Below are 20,731 nucleotides of genomic sequence, written 5' to 3'. Positions count from 1 at the left end.
AGTTGAGTCAATGATTTCTATGGAATCTTCTGCTCCCGAGATTCTCTCTTCCATCTCTTGTATTCTGTTGGTGAGGCTTTTATCTACAGCTCCTTGTCTCTTCTTTTGGTTTTCTATATCCAGGGTTGTTTCCATGTGTTCTTTCTTGATTGCTTCTATTTCCATTTTTAGTTCCTTCAACTGTTTGATTGTGTTTTCCTGGAATTCTTTCAGGGATTTTTGCGATTCTTTCAGGGATTTTTGCGATTCCTCTCTGTAGGCTTCTACTTGTTTATTAATGTTTTCCTGTGTTTCCCTAAGGGAGTTCTTCATGTCTTTCTAGAAGTCCTCCAGCATCATGATCAAATATGATTTTGAAACTAGATCTTGCTTTTCTGGTGTGTTTGGATATTCCATGTTTGTTTTGGTGGGAGAATTGGGCTCCGATGATGCCATGTAGTCTTCGTTTCTGTTGCTTGCGTTCCTGCGCTTGCCTCTCGCCATCAGATTATCTCTAGTGTTACTTTGTTCTGCTATTTCTGACAGTGGCTAGACTGTCCTATAAGCCTGTGTGTCAGGAGTGCTGTAGACCTGTTTTCCTCTCTTTCAGTCAGTTATGGGGACAGAGTGTTCTGCTTTCGGGCGTGTAGTTTTCCTCTCTACAGGTCTTCAGCTGTTCCTGTGGGCCTGTGTTTTGAGTTCACCAGGCAGCTTTCTTGCAGCAGAAAGGTTGGTCTTACCTGTGGTCCTGAGGCTCAAGTCGCTCGCGGGGTGCTGCCCACGGGCTCTCTGCGGCAGCAGCAACCAGGAAGACCTGCGCCGCCCCTTCCGGGACCTTCAGTGCACCAGGGTTCCAGATGGCCTTTGGTGTTTTCCTCTGGCGTCCGAGATGTGTATGCAGAGTGCAGTCTCTTCTGGTTTCCCAGGCGTGTCTGCCTCTCTGAGTCTTTAGCTCTCCCTCCCATGGGATTTGGGTGCAGAGAACTGTTTATCAGGTCTGTTTCCTTCAGGTTCCAGTGGTGTCTCAGACAGGTGTCCTGCCGCTCCTGGGCCCTCCCCCACGGGAGTCCAGAGGCCTTTTACAGTTTCCTCTTGGGCCAGGGATGTGGGCAGGGGTGGGCAGTGTTGGTGTTCTCTTCCGCTCTGCAGCCTTAGGAGTGCCCACCTGACCAGGTGGTGAGGTCTCTTTCCCACAGGGTCTGGGAGCAGAGAGCTGCTGCGGGCCGGGATCCGCGGGTGTGGGACTTCCGGTAAACACAGGACTTGCCCAGTCCTAGAGGAATTCTGCCTCTGTGTCCCGATTTCACCAGGCAGCTTTCTTGCCGCAGACAAGTTGGTCTTACCTGTGGTCCCGAGGCTCAAGTTTGCTCGTGGGGTGCTGCCCACGGGCTCTCTGCGGCGGCAGCAACCAGGAAGACCTGTGCCGCCCCTTCCGGGAGCTTCAGTGTGCCAGGGTTCCAGATGGCCTTTGGTGTTTTCCTCTGGCGTCTGAGATGTGTATGCAGAGTGCAGTCTCTTCTGGTTTCCCAGGCGTGTCTTCCTCTCTGATGCTTTAGCTCTCCCTCCCACGGGATTTGGGTGCAGAGAACTGTTTATCAGGTCTGTTTCCTTCAGGTTCCGGCGGTGTCTCAGACAGGTGTCCTGCCGCTCCTGGGCCCTCCCCCACGGGAGCCCAGAGGCCTTATACAGTTTCCTCTTGGGGCAGGGATGTGGGCAGGGGTGGGCAGTGTTGGTGGTCTCTTCCGCTCTGCAGCCTTAGGAGTGCCCACCTGACCAGGTGGTGAGGTCTCTTTCCCACAGGGTCTGGGAGCAGAGAGCTGCTGCGGGCCGGGATCCGCGGGTGTGGGACTTCCGGTAAACACAGGACTTGCCCGGTCCTAGAGGAATTCTGCCTCTGTGTCCCGATTTCACCAGGCAGCTTTCTTGCTGCAGACAAGTTGGTCTTACCTGTGGTCCCGAGGCTCAAGTTTGCTTGCGGGGTGCTGCCCACGGGCTCTCTGCGGCGGCCATTATGTCATGTTTTAATCAATTATCTTAATTAAAAGCTGGTTGGTCCCTGTGCTAGAAAAAAAATGTTAAAGTAGTAGTAATGTTGTTAGCATAATATTGATAATAGTAATATTCCTTAATATTCACAAAGAGTTACTATTTCATAAGCATTAACCTTGTTTTAATCAATTATCTTAATTAAATACATTAACTGGAAAACACACGTTAATGACAAGTGGAGAAGACAGGTTTCTGATGGTTACAGGGCAGACAATGTCCTTAAACCTCAAAATTGTCTGAAGATGGAAGCTAAAAAATGACTATATTCACTTGAGAGCAAGATATCAGTGAACTGAGGTTTAGTTCTATGTCTTTTATAATGTGTGAATACATATGACACAAAACAGCACCTGACTGTTGTAAACACAGTCATTATCAAGGGTGGTGAAGAAAAGGTAAACTTTAAAAAAATGTGTTTTTCCAGTATTACCATGCCACATTAAAGAAGAATACAAAACAGGCATTCAGAAGGCAGAAGGCTCAGTGTTAGACTTTTGAAAGGAAACGCATGAGTGTTGTGGAGTAGCAATTTATGAGGATGTGCCTGCTTTCGCACTAGGCCTATTGATCTGTGGAGTGTTTACATTACAAGAGGTTCATTATCTATTCCATGAGAGTTTAGATATTCATAGCATTGAAACATATACTCCTCCTACACATTTTATATACCACTAAAGGAAATGTTATTACCACACCAGTGAATCATTGAATTTTTCTTGCAAAACTCATTTTCTTGTATTTTTTCACTGTCTTACTTATGCAACCCTTTTCACATCTACATTAAGAGTCTCACTGCATTTTATTATGCCAAGCTCAGTTGATATCATTGCGAACCCTGCTTTTTTCTGAAAGGAAACATAAGTCCAGGGATGCAGGAGACAGAGTAAGTAGGGAGAATTGGCAGGAAGGAGGGAAGGGAGACAGTGGCCAGGATGGATTGTTTGAGTGAGAAATAATAATAATAATAAAATAGTATTCTTAGTTCTACCTAACATCCCTATGCTAAGAAGAGTTTGGTTTTTTCCTAGGAAGGTCTCTGTTAGCAAGAGGTTTGCAACATAGTAATGTGTGTGTGTGTGTGTGTGTGTGTGTGTGTGTGTGTGTGTGTGTGTGGTGTGTGAGTGTGTGTTTATGTGTGTATATGTGTATATGGGTATACATAGGTGAATATGATGTGTGTGATGTATGCCTGTTGAAGCACCTGTGCATACATGTCAAAGTTGGAACAGGATATTAAGTGTCTTGTTCTATCACTTTCTTCCTTATTCCCTTGAGACAGTGTCACTCACTGAGTCTGAAGCTATGCTGATAACCAACAAATCTCAGTGATATTACTGCCTCTACCTCCCACACTGCTGCTATTACAAATCTGCATGGATACATCTGCCTTTTTATGAGGGTTCTAGGATCAATGCCGTTCCACATGCTTGGGAAGCAAATACAATTACACATTGAGACAGATCTCCAGCTTCCGAATCATAATTTTAATTAGGTACTCCCTTGCTTTAACAAGTTACAAAAGCGTTATTAGCCATAAATTACAAGAGGCCCAAGAAAGTTGTTTTCATTCTTTTTAAGGGTGTTTTTTCTTGATAATAAATAAAATATTTGAGGACTATTTCTTAGTACAAGAACAAACAGGTTAAGAATGCTGGGGCAGGGCCAGGAAAAGGGAATTAACCTTTTCAAGATCTGGCTGGCCCCAGCTTTGCTTTCTTTCTTTTAGTCCACCATAGCTGGTAACTGATGAGGAAGCAAATTCCTATTCCTGTGGAGCATCTGCCCATCCCCTTCCAACTTTACTGTAATATGCATGGGGGAATTCCTTTCTACTGTCTTCCATTGTTAAATTATGGCTCAGAAGTATGTTCAGCATAAATTAAGCAGCTGCAGTGAGGTTTCTTTCCTAAAGTATCTATTACAAGTGAATGGAATAAGAACACACCTCCTTAGTAAATGTTTCAACTTGTTTTATTGGCAAAAAGCATGATTTCTTTTAAGAGCTGTTCTGTGTTACCTGCAGTTAATAAAAAATTTTACTCTTTTGTGTACTGGTTTTGATTTTTTGACTTTGGCACTGTAAACTGACTGTATTCACTTACATAAATATAAGAAAATAAGTAAAATAGAGATTATTTTTGTTTAAACATTCAAGGTTTTTTCTCAATATTGGTAGAGATGAAAGAATTAAGTAGCGTGTTTTTAAAACTTCAAATGCATTTAACACCCCCCCTCTGATGTCTTTATTGAAAGTATACTTGATTGGGTCTATGTGCCCACTGTACTTCAGAAGGACTAAACTAGATAAGATGGATGAAGCAATGAAGTGCAGGCCGACAGGAACCGGATGTAGAGCTCTCCTGAGAGACACAGCCAGAATACAGCAAATACAGAGGCGAATGCCAGCAGCAAACCACTGAAGTGAGAATAGGACCCCCGTTGAAGGAATCAGAGAAAGGACTGAAAGAGCTTGAAGGGGCTCGAGACCCCATATGAACAACAATGCCAAGCAACCAGAGCTTCCAGCGACTAAGCCACTACCTAAAGACTATACATGGACTGATCCTGGGCTCCAACCTCATAGGTAGCAATGAATATCCTAGTAAGGGCACCAGTCGAAGGTGAAGCCCTTGGTCCTGCCAAGACTGAACCCCCAGTGAACGTGATTGTTGGGGGGAGGGTGGTAATGGGGGGAGGATGGGGAGGGGAACACCCATCCAGAAGGGGAGGGGAGGGGTTGGGGGATGTTGCTAGGAAACCGGAAAGAGAATAACAATCGAAATGTAAATAAGAAATACCCAAGTTAATAAAGACGAAAAAAAAAAAAAAAGGACTAAAATCTGAAGTCAACAAAACTTCAACGTGATATAGGATTATATACCATTCTCTGTTAAAATAGGATGAGTTAGAACTACTAAACTTTAAAATTAGAAAACATCTTCCAAGCTGTCTCTATGTTAGGTCTTAAAATTGGCTTCTGTGTATATCTTCACCAAGCCTAGCCACAGAAAGTAAATCAACATATTATTCTCATAATATTTTTTCAGCAATTCAAAACTATTAATCTCCTTAACCTGTCTTTTGGGTATGAATACCAATTTATCCATTTTATATTCATAATTGTTTCTATGCTTTGTGATTGCAATAAATTGGGTACTGAATTCATTTCTCCCATTGTAGTAGCTTCTGAATAAAAGCTATCTTGAGTGCTTTGGTGTGTGCTTTATTTTTTTTCCTTAACAATGGAAAGAAAACAATGCATACATCTTATCTAGGCAATCATAACAAATCTGTTATTACCATATCTGAAAACTTAATTTTCATTGTAGTTATATAAATGTGTGTTAACAAGTATGGATTTGTGTTCCAATAAATTAAAGAAAGTACAATTTCTAGAACCATTACAAAAATTATATTAATTTATGTATGCTGAACATAGCAATTTGTCTATTATATTGTTGTTCACAGGAAAGAAGTAAAAGAATAAGGGAAATGTCAGTCATCATTAATAATGATTTAGGGTGTCTCATATACTAAATTTAACAATGACTTTATGAAATTCATAGGCAAATGGTTGGAACTAGAAAATATCACCCTGAGTAGGGTAACACAATCAGAAAATTGGACATAGTACTACCTGAGGACCCAGTTATACCACTCCTGGGCATATACCCAAAGGATTCTGAGTGAGGATATTAGCCCAAAAGCTTGGAATACACAAAATACAATCTACAGACTACATGAAGCTCAAGAAGAAGGATGACCAAAGTGCAGATGCTTCACTCCTTCTTAGAAGGGGGAACAAAAATATTCATAGAAGGAGATATGGAGACAAAGTTTGGAGCAGAGACTGAAAGAATGGCCATTCAGAGCCTGCCCCACCTGGGGATCCAGACCATATTCATAGAGCCACCGAACCCAGACAATATTGCTGATGCCAAGAAGTGCATGCTGACAGGAGCCTGACATAACTGTCTCCTGGGTGGCTCTGCCAGAACATGACAAATACAGAAGTGAAGGCTCACAGCCAACCATTGAACTGAGAATGGGGTCCCAATTGGAGGAGTTAGAGAAAGGGTTGAAGGAGCTGAAGAGGTTTGCAACCCCAGAAAATCAACATGTTTTCTATGAAAGAGAAAGGAAATAGATTTGTCAAAATAAATATTGATCGATTAACTCAATTCTTTACTCATGAAATGAATGACCATTAACCTGGTCCTTTCTGAGGAAGAAAACCTAACCCTAGCAAAATGCAGAAAATTATGAAATTATTTTCAGATAAAAACCTGAATGCACAGGTCTGTTCTGTGTTCCTTGTTGGCTAAGCTGTAAGACCAGTCACTGCTTTTGGTAGCACAAGTGGTTAAGTGCAAAGACCACCCTCTGTACTCCAGTAGCTCCTTTCCCTCCCAGCCCCGCACAGGAGAATTCCTAAGAATTCCTGTGAGGGTACAGTGCATGGATAGAACTGTCTGCTCCCCACCTGATTCAGGTGTATGCAGGTGTCCACCGCTGCCTTTAGCTGGTTACACTTCAACAATGTGTTCACAGCTTGATAACACATTCCAACTCTGACAAACATGTGGACTATTTCCTGTAAGCACCAAACACTGTCAGCAAGTTCACAGAGCCATGAAATCTCTTAGATTTCAATTTACCCCAACTGCACAGGGACACATGATCACGAAGATGGCAAGGACACCTGAATACTACATCGGCAGTTAGAGTGAATTTTTCCCCCTCAGGAGGCTACAGGTCAGGATGGGTGTCTCGGTTTCCACTTCATAGGTCTAGCACTTTAGTGACTCAAACCCTGAAGACACTGCCCTGCCTTCTTTCTTCAGTTTAGCAGCCCAAGGAGAGTAGCATTGCTGTAAGTTCAAAACCTGCCAGAGCTACACCATGAGACTTAAGGGGAAAAAAACAGGGAAAAAGAAAGCATGAATTCTGGTGGGTAGTGTTAAAAATGGTGATGGTGATGATATGGTGATGGTGGTGGTGATGACGACGATGACGACGATGATGATGATATGTACCAAGGAACTGTTGTTATACACAAGATCCCAATCTTATTAAGAAATACCCCACGATGTGGGATGAATGAGGCTTAATTTGTATACTGTTGCCTGCAAACACAAAGCGCTGGATTTGGTTCCCAGCTCTGCATAAACCGGCAATGTGGTACATTCCCTGCACAAGAGGTAGGAGCATCAAAGATTCGAGGTCACCTATGGCTGCATAGTGAGTTCAAGGCAGCCTGGGATACAAAACAAATCTAATAAATGCTTCATGGTCCACGTCTCTAACCACAAACAACGAACAGACAGAAGGAGGCAGGTAGGCAGACACATGCTGGGGTGGGGTACAGTTTAACGGTCAAGCAACAGGTTTGAATCCTAACATGGCAAAAGTCAAGAAGGAGAACAGAAATGCTGTCTTCATCAGTTTTCGAAGCTAAAACCAAACAGCTTCCTCAGAAAGTAGCTGAGGCCAGGAAACCCACCACCACCACAAAACTTGCTGCCATCTTTTTGTCTCTTTCAACATTACTAATTGTACTTTTCTCTCCCTACCCATCCTTAAAAATACTGGAATTGGGTATACTAGTAAAATGATTCAGTGGTTAAAAGCTCTGGCTTCTCTGTTTCCCAATAGCCACAGAGGCTCACAACCACCTTTACCTCCAGTGTCAGGGGATCCGCTGTCTTCTGGCCTCTGAGAACACTGCATGTATATGGGACACAGACATCACATGCAGGCAAAACATCCACACATGTAACAAATAAATAAATAAATTTGGGTATATGAATACAAAAAAGACAGTGCAAATCTGCTGTAAATAAATTATATGTAGTTTTATTCTTGACAACAATATCATTAAAGAAAGAGCCTGTTTGATACTTTGAACTCTATTATGTGTTTATCCTGTTTTTATAACAACTTGTGCTTAAAATTATCATGACTAAAATTATTTCTTGAAAAATGTAGACCTTTTTTCATAATGAAAATGTACAAAACTGAAATGTTTTCTTTAATTAGCCTTCTTCAGTCTTTGGTGTTTCTTCCATTCCTGGGGAATGCAGAAAATAGATTCTATCACATGGCTTAACAAATATGTCCCTCATTTGCACTTATATCACCAGAAAAAAAATGTTCTCCTCACATTATGGAAGACATTCCTCATAAAAATGTAATTTGTTATTTTCAAAAGAAAATGGAGACTTGAATGGAATGATGAGAAAAATCCTGAGTGTAATTAGGTATACAGTTTCCCTATGCCACCCTCCATTCTCATGTACCCCTCACTCATCTTCTTGAGCTTTAAGGTGATTGGAGACTTTTAATGCCTCCCTAGACATAGTCTTCCCATGAAAGGAATATAAATTGGATATACTCATCTCATTATATCATTAATCATCTAAAATAAGCTTAAAGACAGAATTAATGTTGGTGATGTAGAGTTGTCAATACCTTATAAAACTTTTGTAATATTAATCACTTTATCCATTTACATTTAATGGCCTTTCCTTCATTCTTTGCTGCAGTTTTTGTCCCTACCTTTGTATTGGACAGGAACATTTCTTGGTTAAAATTTTCGAGATGGGTGGTGGCCCCATTCCTCAACTGGGGGCCATGCCTATCTACTGGAGGTGGTTGCTACAGGTGGTCTTACCCCTTTCTTGGATATTCTGGCTAAAGTCATCATCATTGGGCCCAGGGAGCCTCTTGCTTTCTTTCCTAGGGTCTGGGGTTTTCTAGTGACTATCCCCAGTTCTCCATCCCCACTGCTACATGTTTCTCTTCAATTTCCCTGACCCTCTGTATTTCCCTTCCATCCCTTCCAATGCCTAATATTGCCACCTTCCACCCCCACTCCTTTCTCCCTCCCAAGTCCCTCTCTCCCTCTACCTCCTATGGTTGTTTTGTTCCCTCTTCTATATAGGATTAACACAACTACACTTTGGTCTTCCTTTTTCTTAAGCTCCATATGATTTGTGGACTGTACAGAACTTTTTAAGAGATCAAATCAAATTTATGTTGAATTAGTCATGGTTCTCTAGAGTAACAGAATTACTTATGGCATGTAAATTTTATATATATAATTGTTTATATATATATATATATATATATATATATATATATATATGTTGAATTTATTAGAATGACTTACAGGCTGTAATCTAATCCAACAACGGTTGGCTGTGAAAAGAAAGTCAAAAAAATTTCTCAGTGGTGTATCATACATTTCTGGATTTTAGTTCATTCCAGATGTATTAAAGTTGGCAACCAATAATAGCCATCACAAATCGACCCCTTGTCATCTTGAAACACAGTCATGTCTATTTATGTCCTGATTAAGAGATGGCTTAGCAGTTAAGAGCACTGACACTGATCTTCCTAGAGGTCCTGAGTTCAATTCCCAGCCACCACATTGTGGCTCACAACCATCTGTGACAGGGTATGATGCCCTCTTCTGGTGTGTCTGAAGAAAGGGACAGTATACTCATATAAATATATAAATCTTTAAAAATTATTTTCAAATGAAAATACTAACCAAGTCATAATAACACCTAAAACACAACATAACTATCCTAAGTACAATTGTAAACACAATGTAAATTTAAAATAGGTGTCATTGCCCCTTGGTAAGACATTATTTTAATATCTCAAACTTAAGTATGATAACCATTGATATTACCTCAATGATTTTACAACACATAACAAATCTTTTGACATTTGATTCTAAATCACATATACTCTATTTTCTAGTAGTGTCTTAACAGAATTGTCACAAATGCAACAAAAACATGAAAATAGTCAATGAAAATCCAAAATTTAATTGAGTTTTTTTCTAAATAAACTAATTTATATTTGTCTTATTTTGTAAACTTAGAGTATATAGATACATAATCTAGAAATAATCTTAAAATTATATTGTGAAAAATTAGACAAATATATGAGAATGAAAGCTTAGAACTTACTTTATAATTAACTGCTTAGAGAAAATTGAAAAATACCTTCAGAACTGTAATTATTTAGTAATTTATCTTTTATCACGGGAAAATAACATATTTAGAATAATAAACAGTTGTCAAATATGAACAATAATTACTTTAGAAGAATTCAGCATAATTAGCAAATTGTCTTAAATTGTATCAAAGAGAATAGTATTAAAATCTAAATTAAACTGTACATACGTACAGGAGGGTGTGAAAGGCTCCTTATTCTGATCGAAAGGTGACACTGTGTTATTTATTATACAGACAATTTTCAGACAGTGTTAAGGACAAAATATGACAGTTACTTTTTACAAGTTAGACAGATATTTGTGATGTACTTTAGTTCCCATTTTTCCTATTATAGGAAATCTCGATTACAGTTTCCCCTTCCTCTATTTCTCTTAGTTGCTCCCACATTCCTGCTGTCTGGATCCACTCCCCTTTTGTCATTCATTAGAAAAGAACTGCCTTCTAAGAGACAACAACCAAAAATAACAAAATAAAATAAGGGAAAAACCTAACTTTTGGCTTAGCATTTTTATGGAACTGGAATATATGAATGAGTGGATCTTTGACTCTTGTGCCTACTCTTGGGGATCTTTTCCTTCTGTTGTGTTGCCCTGTAAAGCCTTGATGTAATGGCTTTCTTAAAGATTCATTTATTTCATTTAAGGGGCGATTTTTTTGGAGATTTTCTTTTTATCGTTCAGAATTTTGAGACATTTTTTACCGTGAACTCCTATAGCTGATGACGTAGTTACTTAATTGTATATGTCAAAAGAAATCACAATTGAGGCAACATTTGATAAAACATTCTCTCTCTCTCTCTCTCTCTCTCTCTCTCTCTCTCTCTCTCTCTCTCTCTGTGTGTGTGTGTGTGTGTGTATGTGTGTGTGTCTGTGTGTCTGTGTGTGTGTGTCTGTGTGTCTGTGTGTCTGTGTGTCTGTGTGTGTCTGTATATAAGTAGGAATTATTTCCTTCCTTGGTTCTCAACAATTTCCATGCATAACTATACTACAGAAAGACTAAATAATAATGACACAATATAATGATTTTATCACTCTGGACTCTATTTTTTTTTGCATTTTTTTTTGTTTTTTTTTTTTTTTTTGCTTTTTTTTTTGCTTTTTTTTTTGCAGTCGAGGACTCTATTTTTTAAAATCAAGGACAAAAAATATTTTCCCAAATACTACAAAAGATATATAATTGATATTTGTTTAGTTACCTCTCACCTATACCAAACCTTGCAATAAAAAATACCTACAAGAGATTCCCAGTTTAAAAATGTCTGAGTAAAGCTCAAGTTTTTTGTAGAATGATCATATACAACTTAGGATAGATAGATATATGATTTGGCAATCTAAAGGCAAGCATCACTAAACAAGTGAGATAGTACAATAAGTTGTCGCTCAAATATGTGGAAATTCATTTTTGTGCTCCTGCTTAGCAAAATTTGTAAGGCTCTTTACCGATACTTGTAAAATATTCATTGAGTTATTGAAAAACCATGGTTTTCATCATATCTACAATAGTTATCTTAAGCTGCTTGGCCGATTAAAAGAAGTCCAACTGAGTACAATGCAATTTTACTTTGAAAAACTCTTAAAAAATACAATGGCTTTGGATATAGTGACTTTATTTTTTAAAAATGGAAGAAAATTATTTTCAAGACATGAACAATTTTCTGCTTTATAAAAATACTCTAAAAATTAAGTTTTGTGGCACTTTCATTCTAATCTTACCACTAAGGAAGTGGAGGCAGTTAGATCTTTGTGATTTCAAGTCCAACCTGCTCTAAATACTGAAGGTCATGCCAGCCAGAGACTACCACAAAAATCTTATGCCATGTCACTTGGAAATAGTAACTAGTTATATACATCAGTATAAATGTCAGTACACTAAGGTAGCCTTTTCCTATTATGTATGATTGAAAGGAAATTTATATTCAATAATTATTGAAAGCATCATCACTTTATTTGTTATTTGCTGTAGAAACGAAAGTGCTTTGCGGTTTACATTTTTTCGTAGAGTATTTTCAAAGTATATTTTACATAGTGGCATTATTTGTTAATATAGAATCTATGACTGGACATTTTTTGCTGTCATTGTATTCAGGTTAACCAATGTTTTTAGCAGCTAGAGAGGACAAGAACATGAAATTTTTACAAAAGGGGAAGGGGTATGTTCATTTTACAGAAAAATACTTCTGGCTATCCAAATATCCAAATTGCTTCCAGAAAGGAATAGAGTTTAAGCTGAAACCTGAAAATATTATTAGAAATGGATAGATTTGCTGCCATTCCACTTTGTCTGAGATGGACTCCTAGTTGGTAAGAGTAGTACAGGAAAACAGTATTAAGTTATCAGCTGTGTGTGGAAACTGCTTTCAGTTAAGGGAACCTGATTTATTTAAAGCTTCACATTCTTTCCTTGGCTTAATACTTACTTTCAGTGACTAAATAAAGCAGAAATAGGAAAATTAAACCTTTTTCCTCCAAAATAGATAACCCTAAAGGGTCAATCTAGCTTAAGATTTTAGCTGACGCTCTTGCTCATTGAAAACCACTGTCCAGTTTCTTCTTTAGTCAAATCTTGGATTTGGTTTCCCTTCTTTAAATGCATTGATTTCTCCAGAATATTTCCTGTACCATTTTGCTAACCTCTCCATCTCCTTTTTGTCCTCCACATTTCCTTATTTCAAATATATCACCCCTTGTGGGCTTCTTAGTACCTTTGTATACCTGCTTTTTCATCATCACTTACTCCTCTGTTTTCCTCCTTTCTTCAATGTTCTCTTCATTTTGTTTACCTTTTCCTTATCTGTGAGCCTTCAAATTAATCTTAAGAGAAGGATTATCTTAAACTGTTAAACCTAAACCAACTTGCTTCATGATACATGTTCAGAGCATCAGTCTTATCATACTGATCATATCATACTGATTATATGATCTTATCATACTGATCATAATATCTCATGTTTTTAATTATGAATAATTACCACACCGCCTGAAGAAATAAGTTAGTATAAAATAAAAGAGGTAATGACTAAAAGGAACCTTACTCTTTGTTAGATGCAAATATGAAAATAAATTCTTAGATTTTCTCATCTATTGCAAAGTACTTACATTCATAATCTTAGTGATATATTTTCCACTTCCATCTCCTAATTTTGTTATTTACATGATTGTATATGTTTTACAATTGAAAAAGGAACTCAACATAAAAGTTAAGAATGAGACAATTATTGCAATAGTGTTGGGCTTCATGTTTCAGAGTGCCTAAATTTTCTTTATTGTTGTCTCTACATTTCCTAAATACTAATAGTATAATACTAATTAGTACATTTTCCTTGCAGAATAATGCTAACTACTGAAGTTACAAATTTATCCTGACCATAAGTGAACCAGTAATACAATTAATTTATTCCATACTAATTGAGCCTATAAAATACTTTAATAGAATATGTTTATATATACTATGTGCTGTATTATCCATTACTTTTGAAGAGTCTTTTGGCTTGCTCTTGGTCATTGATGGCATAAGTTAACCCAAAATATGTTTGGAATACACACACACACACACACACACACACACACACACACACACACACGTATATATATATACATATATATATACATATATATATATGTATATATATATAATATGATTGCTACTATAATCTAAGGTAGTTTCAAACTGTGATTTTTTTCACATTTTTTTAAATTTATTTAATACTTAATAATAATTCTTTGGTTTCCGGGCAAACATCCCCCTCCTCTCTCCCCTTCCTTATGGGTGTTGCCCTCCCAACCCTCCCCCCATTGCCGCCCTCTCCCCAACAGTCTAGTTCACTGGGGGTTCAGTCTTAGCAGGACCCAGGGCTTCCCCTTCCACTGGTGCTCTTACTAGGATATTCATTGCTACCTATGAGGTCAGAGTCCAGGGCCATTCCATGTATAGTCTTTAGGTAGTGGCTTAGTCCCTGGAAGCTCTGGTTGCTTGGCATTGTTGTACCTATGGGGTCTCGAGCCCCTTCAAGCTCTTCCAGTTCTTTCTCTGATTCCTTCAACGGGGGTCCTATTCTCAGTTCAGTGGTTTGCTGCTGGCATTCGCCTCTGTATTTGCTGTAATCTGGCTGTGTCTCTAAGGAGCGATCTACATCCGGCTCCTGTCGGTCTGCACTTCTTTGCTTCATCCATCTTGTCTAATTGGGTGGCTGTATCAAACTGTGTTTTAAAAATGATACAGTCAATAAACTTGTATACATTGAGATGTATAGATTTTTGGTCTGACTAATTTCATTATTTTATTTTCAATTTTTATAATAAAATTCTAGTTAAAATAAAAGTATACACAATAATAATTAAAAACTTCTGAAATATTTGTATTTTTAATGCAGAAAATATGACAGTCACTTTAACAATCTTGTTTTTAGGTTAGCTGGCCAAATTTACTCAAACTTGATTGTGACTTTTAGGGCAATGATAGAGTACTTTATACAAAGTACCACCCAGAAAACTACAGGCTGCCAGTGAAAGTTTTTTTTTTCTGCTATTCTGCAAGTTCTTGTTTTGGAAGTTGGTCATGTGTGTATTTTATTAAGATTTTCAATATCCATAAAACTATTACTCACATACAGCCACCACTCTATTAAAGACAGCTGCTTCAGATTTATACTTTTGCAAAATGTTCTAAAGTATAAAAATAATCATGTACAGAAACAGCAAATCTCTAAAGTAGAAAATGGATGTAAATATAAAGAGCTCAAGAATTATATAGATATGTGAGATATACACATGTGTTCTTTCCTTAGGGAATTTTAAAATTTATAGGTTAAGTCAGCCATTCTAGTTTATAATTACTCTTATATCTTACCTCACCTAAGTGTTTTCATGCATAACTCACTAGCAGTTGTGAGCTCTTAAGTTTAGAGAATATGTTATCAATAATGCAGGAAGTAACTGTGAAAAGAAATCACATTTGTGATAACTACACACCTTAATATGAAAGAATACTGGAGTAAGATTATTCATTGTAAAAATTCTATTTTGAATAAAGGTGTGAGGGATTACTGAAAATAATTGGCATCTTACCTGGCCAAAAATGTAAGGTAGATGATAAACTACAGAGGCTCCTAAACTTCTTTTGTTAGGTACCTATCATTAAAACCTATCCCACCACACCTGTTCCTAATTTCATGGTGACAAAATGGTTTCTAATAATTACTATGTCCTGTAATTGGTCAACTACCATATATTAAATAATGTATATATGGTCTTTCACAATTTTTCTTTCAGCTTGGATATCACATTCCCCTAATCCTTAGTTGTTTTCTCTTAACCTTCATAATGTGTGTTTGTATAAAATATAATGAGAACATCAGTGGTAAAATTGTGGATATAAACAATATACAAACCTTTTGGATATCATTCTCTAACTGATAGTTCCAGATATTGTTTTCCAAATATATATTAACAATATTTAAATTCATAATCAGCAAGAGTTTATTGACATGGGCATCAGATCAGGGTGGTAAGGTTTTCCAAATCACTGAGAAATAAAGACTGTCATATACTCAGTGAGTCCAGACAAGCAGTGACTTAAGAAAATGACAGTTAGGTAAAATGTTTCCATATGAATTCTGAAATTGAGTAACAGCAAAATCTTCAATTTTGACAAACTCATAGAACTTCACTGAATTGTGTAAGAAGTCTAGATATCTAAAGGTTACCATATTTGAGGAATCCTGAGTCATGTCACATGAAGAATCAATGGACATATAGTGATATTTTTTACATTTTGTTCTCAACTGATAGTCAAACTCAGCCATCATTAGGCATGCAAGTAAACAATCATGCAAAAAAGTTCTACCCTAAACATCAAGTCATGCATAACCTTTGCATTCTCCTACATGAATATAAAGTCATTGGTTATAAGAGTTCAACCACATGCATTCTAATGAAACACGTGACAAAGTAGGTGTAAGAAAATAATTTTTAAATCAAAAACTCTGGAATAGCTTACAACATCAGGAACAGAGCAAACAGCAAAACTTGATTATTATTATTCCCTACAATTTAAAATTTACAACACTTGTTATTTTTTAATTCATCTAAAGAAGTTAGTATATTCCCTTATCTAAGTAAATATTGATTGTTCATTATGAATCAATCACTTGAAGCATAAAGTAAAAGAATTACACCATGACAATGTTTGAAATTTTATCCCTAATATTAAAAGAAAGTATTATCTTGTCTTTTTCAAAAATTAAATTTATGTAGAAATGTTTTCGAAATAGGACATTGATCTTGGAAATTTTTTGATGATGTAAATAAGCCATTTGTAATTATTTTCAAATAAAAATTTCAAACAAAAACAAATTCTAGGTGTTCTAAGATTAGAAAAGTTTGGTATTAGTTCATAAATATAAATCCTAAGAAAATCAAATAGGCTGCCTATCTGCCTTCTCCTATTTCTCTGTTCCACACTGTCCCAATTCAACTGTCTTGATTTTACCATTACAATAGAACACAGGTGCAGTCTCCCTTTATCCTCTTTATCCCTTTATCCTTTATCCTCTGTGGATCCCACAGACCATCCCCTCCTAATATCCCTCCCCAACTTGTATTCCAGCCCCCGTGCTAAATCACAGGTCACACCTGCCAGAAAATCAGATAGTCTTCCTACAGACCTTCTCCTGTCTCTCTGATTCCCCAAAGCAATAGTCTTGTTCATAGTATTGCAACAAAACATCACAGCTATTTTATTTATACAAATAAAACTATCCTCTGCCCAAAAAATGTGCTTGGAAACAGGAGCCTAGCATGACTGTCCTCTGAGAGACTTTACCAGTAGCGACTGAGTCAGATGCAGATACCCATAGCCAAGCATTGGACTGAGCTTGCATACACTTACAGAAGAGTTAGGGGAAGGATTGAAGGAACTGAAGGAGATATGTTGTACCATCACAATAGAGCAACCACATAGGAAGACCAAGAGTGGTATCAAATAACAGTGACACTTTTTAAAAAGTTTTTTTTTCTCTTAGTAAGTTAAAAATACCCTTTTTGCTTATATAAACACTGAATGTTTAAGGTAGGAGAAAAATTTCTGTTTTGGAATGGTCAGAAATAGCCAAGCATTGGACTGAGCTTGCATACACTTACAGAAGAGTTAGGGGAAGGATTGAAGGAACTGAAGGAGATATGTTGTACCATCACAATAGAGCAACCACATAGGAAGACCAAGAGTGGTATCAAATAACAGTGACACTTTTTAAAAAGTATTTTTTTCTCTTAGTAAGTTAAAAGTACCCTTTTTGCTTATATAAACACTGAATGTTTAAGGTAGGAGAAAAATTTCTGTTTTGGAATGGTCAGAAATAGTATGTTATAAAGAAAATAGTTATGAATTTTGAAACAGAATTTAGATAGACAAAATATGAAGCAAAGTATAGGAGCCTGAAGAAAATAGACAGCCGAGATGGTGGGTGCAGAAGATATAGTCAGAAAATTTTGTCACTTGATATACAACTGAAGTAAACAATCTGGCAGAGAAGATGGAGAGAATCTGGAAAGGGAGTAGTCTGAGACATGAAGGCCAGGTTTACTGGAGACCCTATTCTTCATAACCCATAGGGAAACTAAATTGTTTTGATAAAAGAGAAGAAATGATTATTACAAATGTTCTAAGAAAATATGTTTTTAGTAAAATATATACTATGGGTTGTAAATGAGGAAGACTCATGAAAAGTTAATTGTTCTAGCTCTAATATGAAGAAAATCATTTATGCTAAAACAGTACTGATAAGACAAATACATAAAATAATTGAAGTGCCAATAACTTTGAACTATGAACATAATTTAAAATTCAATATTTTAGCATAGTTTTCAATAGCCATTTGGTGTTGTTTTGAGAAATAAAACCGGTTTGGATGAATACACCAAGCAGTGATAAATGTAACTGAATATATTTTTCTACTGCTATAAAAATCATTTTACCTTTGAAATCAAGATCTAATTAATGACTTCTATTGTCTTTGTTTAATTGGCAGAAATTATCTAATGGCAGTATTAAAACATCATCAAAATAATCAACAAGAAGCCTTACCATCAAGGAAAAATTTCTGTGATAATAGGTGATTACACATTTCATTGTTGTTTAATTCTGACCTACATGTTTAGAATGTATTCATACTATTTATGAATTGATTTCTCCAGTGAATACAGCTAGCATCCTGAGATACTAAAGCAGGAGACAGGCCTCTTATATATTCTTCTGGTAAAAAAAATGCAATAAAAATCAGGAAACTCATGTTGTTCTCCCAAAACCTTATCTTCTGCTTTATTGTTCAGCATTAGTATGAGAAGTGCTTAGTATGACGTATAGATAGAAACCCAATGTTTATTCAGTCACCAAATTCAAGCAATGTAGAATCAATACAAAAAAGTCAATCCTTTAGACTATGGTAAAATGTAAACACTGTGAATCCCCAGTGGAAATTGCAAATACAAAACAAGGGGCACATACCTTTCATGGAAATATACATAAAATATATTGTATATGTCTATTTAAATGAGGCTAAATGGATTGTTATGTGCAGCATGAAAACATATTAAAATATCAGAAAAAGGAAGCAAGAAAAAATGATAGAAAACAGAACATATTGTTTACCTTATGAATGTCTGCTCATTTCATTTCACAATCTAGATCCCTTTGTCATACTAAATTTAAAAAACTACACATAACACATAATAAGTGTAAAATACCCTGGAATGTTCTTTTTAAAAAAAGCAAAGCATCATTCTAATTAATTAATATGCACTTAATTTTGAACTTAATTTTGAAGTCAGCATATTTTCATATTTTATAAAATATCCTATGTACTATGTATTTCTTACTTGATTATTTGACTAACATCTATCATTAATTGATATCTCATGTTCATTATAACAAGTAGAAAAATTTGTACAAAGAAGCTAAATAATGATTTATAAAGGCAGGACAATACTAAGATATGTAACATAGTACTCAAAGAAGGTATGCTCAAAACAGCTTACTATAAAGTGTTAACTTTATGTATTATCAGACAGAAAATACGTGTAATTGTGATACCTACGAAATTTCATAACACTACCTATGAAATCTTTTTCCTAAGTTTGTAGAGTATTATTAAGGTGAAGGGGTTTCACATACATACCACTGATACACTGATCCTCAGCCATAAAGAAGAATATTTTATTCCCAAGTTGTATGGGCCTGAGGGGAAATTGCAATGTGCTTTTGTGGACTCATGTGCAAACTGCAGAAAATTTCCTTACAAATGTTTCATAGACATTTCCTCTAAGAAGAGTTGTTACCAAGGTAGCAGAGGTGGGTTTTTGATCTCACATGTTATTCTAATAAAAGTGGAAGGCATTCAAACAGTGACTAGAAGGTTGGTTTCTAAAGGAACCTGCAGTTGTAAAATTAATAAGTTCGGAAAAGTTAATATGTAACATGTATGCTGGCCAATATGATTATTTTATTGCTAAAAATCATATGACGTGTGTACATGTGAGATTGCTTTGAATATAGATTTCTTTTGTGAATTAAATATTTTATTTAGAAAAAGAGGAAATGTTTCAAGTAGATATCAGATATTTCATTCCTGCAAAATCTTCTCCAATCACACTGTTTAAAGACATTTAAAAGGTATCCCTTATATGAGGAAATTTGTAAACATAGATTCTTCAGTCTGTTTAGGGAAAATTGGAAACCATAGTTAAATAGAAAGGTAGGTATAATTTGAGAACCCATAAACTTGGGTTATGGAGGGCTAATTATTCCAAATACAGAATATACCTATTGACAGTTTATGTATCTGCTTTAAGTCTCACCTAACTAATATTATGCTTATCATAGATTTACTTTGAAAATATGCAATATATGTGAAATACACTAAAACATTCTTTGTGTACTGAGAATTCTGCTAACTATGTAATCATTTTCACATTTCAGTCTGTATTCTTGTACCAAAAGCTACATGTCAAATTGTAAGTAAATGTGAAGGCTATTTCTGGAATGTGTAGAAGAGTACATTTGTATTAATGAATCAAATTATGAGCTTGACACCGGTCTCATGTTCCTAATGTTCCTGTTATGATTAGGATGCTTTGGCATGTCAATGCATGCATTAGGAAATGTTCAGAATGTTAACAAGACAGAACAGGCATTCAATCTTGTCATTTCTTTTCTTCAGGTTGCAACAACATTCTGTTCTAGTCTTGAGAGTATTACAGGTTGTGTCTTCTACCAAATCCACACAGGAAATCCTGTTGGTCAGGGCCTCTAACTTCACAACCTAGGTCCAGTCTCAGATGGGACCTATGACACTCCTTTCCAGATTTCTATGGGAACTGTTATATATGCCTGATGGAAACACAGGAAAACTTAGTATGCTGATGTGACTTAAACTTTTCTTGCTCATTATGCTTGGTTATCTTCCTTGACTAGTACTGTTCTGTGAGAAAAATTTCCCCAATCCAATATCTGTCTCTCCAAAACTTGGGGTTCCTAATTAGAGACAAATATGTACAGAACATTTCCACAAGTGGTAGTTGCAAAAAGAGAGCACTCAGAACATATAAGGAGGCCAAGAATTTTTTCCTTTCTGTGCCTAACAAGTGGATCTTTCGTGTTTTTATTTTTAAAAATAATATATT

Source organism: Rattus norvegicus, chromosome X, assembly GCF_021556685.1.
Source record: "Rattus norvegicus strain SHRSP/BbbUtx chromosome X, alternate assembly SHRSP_T2T, whole genome shotgun sequence".
NCBI lineage: Eukaryota > Metazoa > Chordata > Mammalia > Rodentia > Muridae > Rattus > Rattus norvegicus.
Note: the sequence above shows the minus strand (reverse complement) of the source record.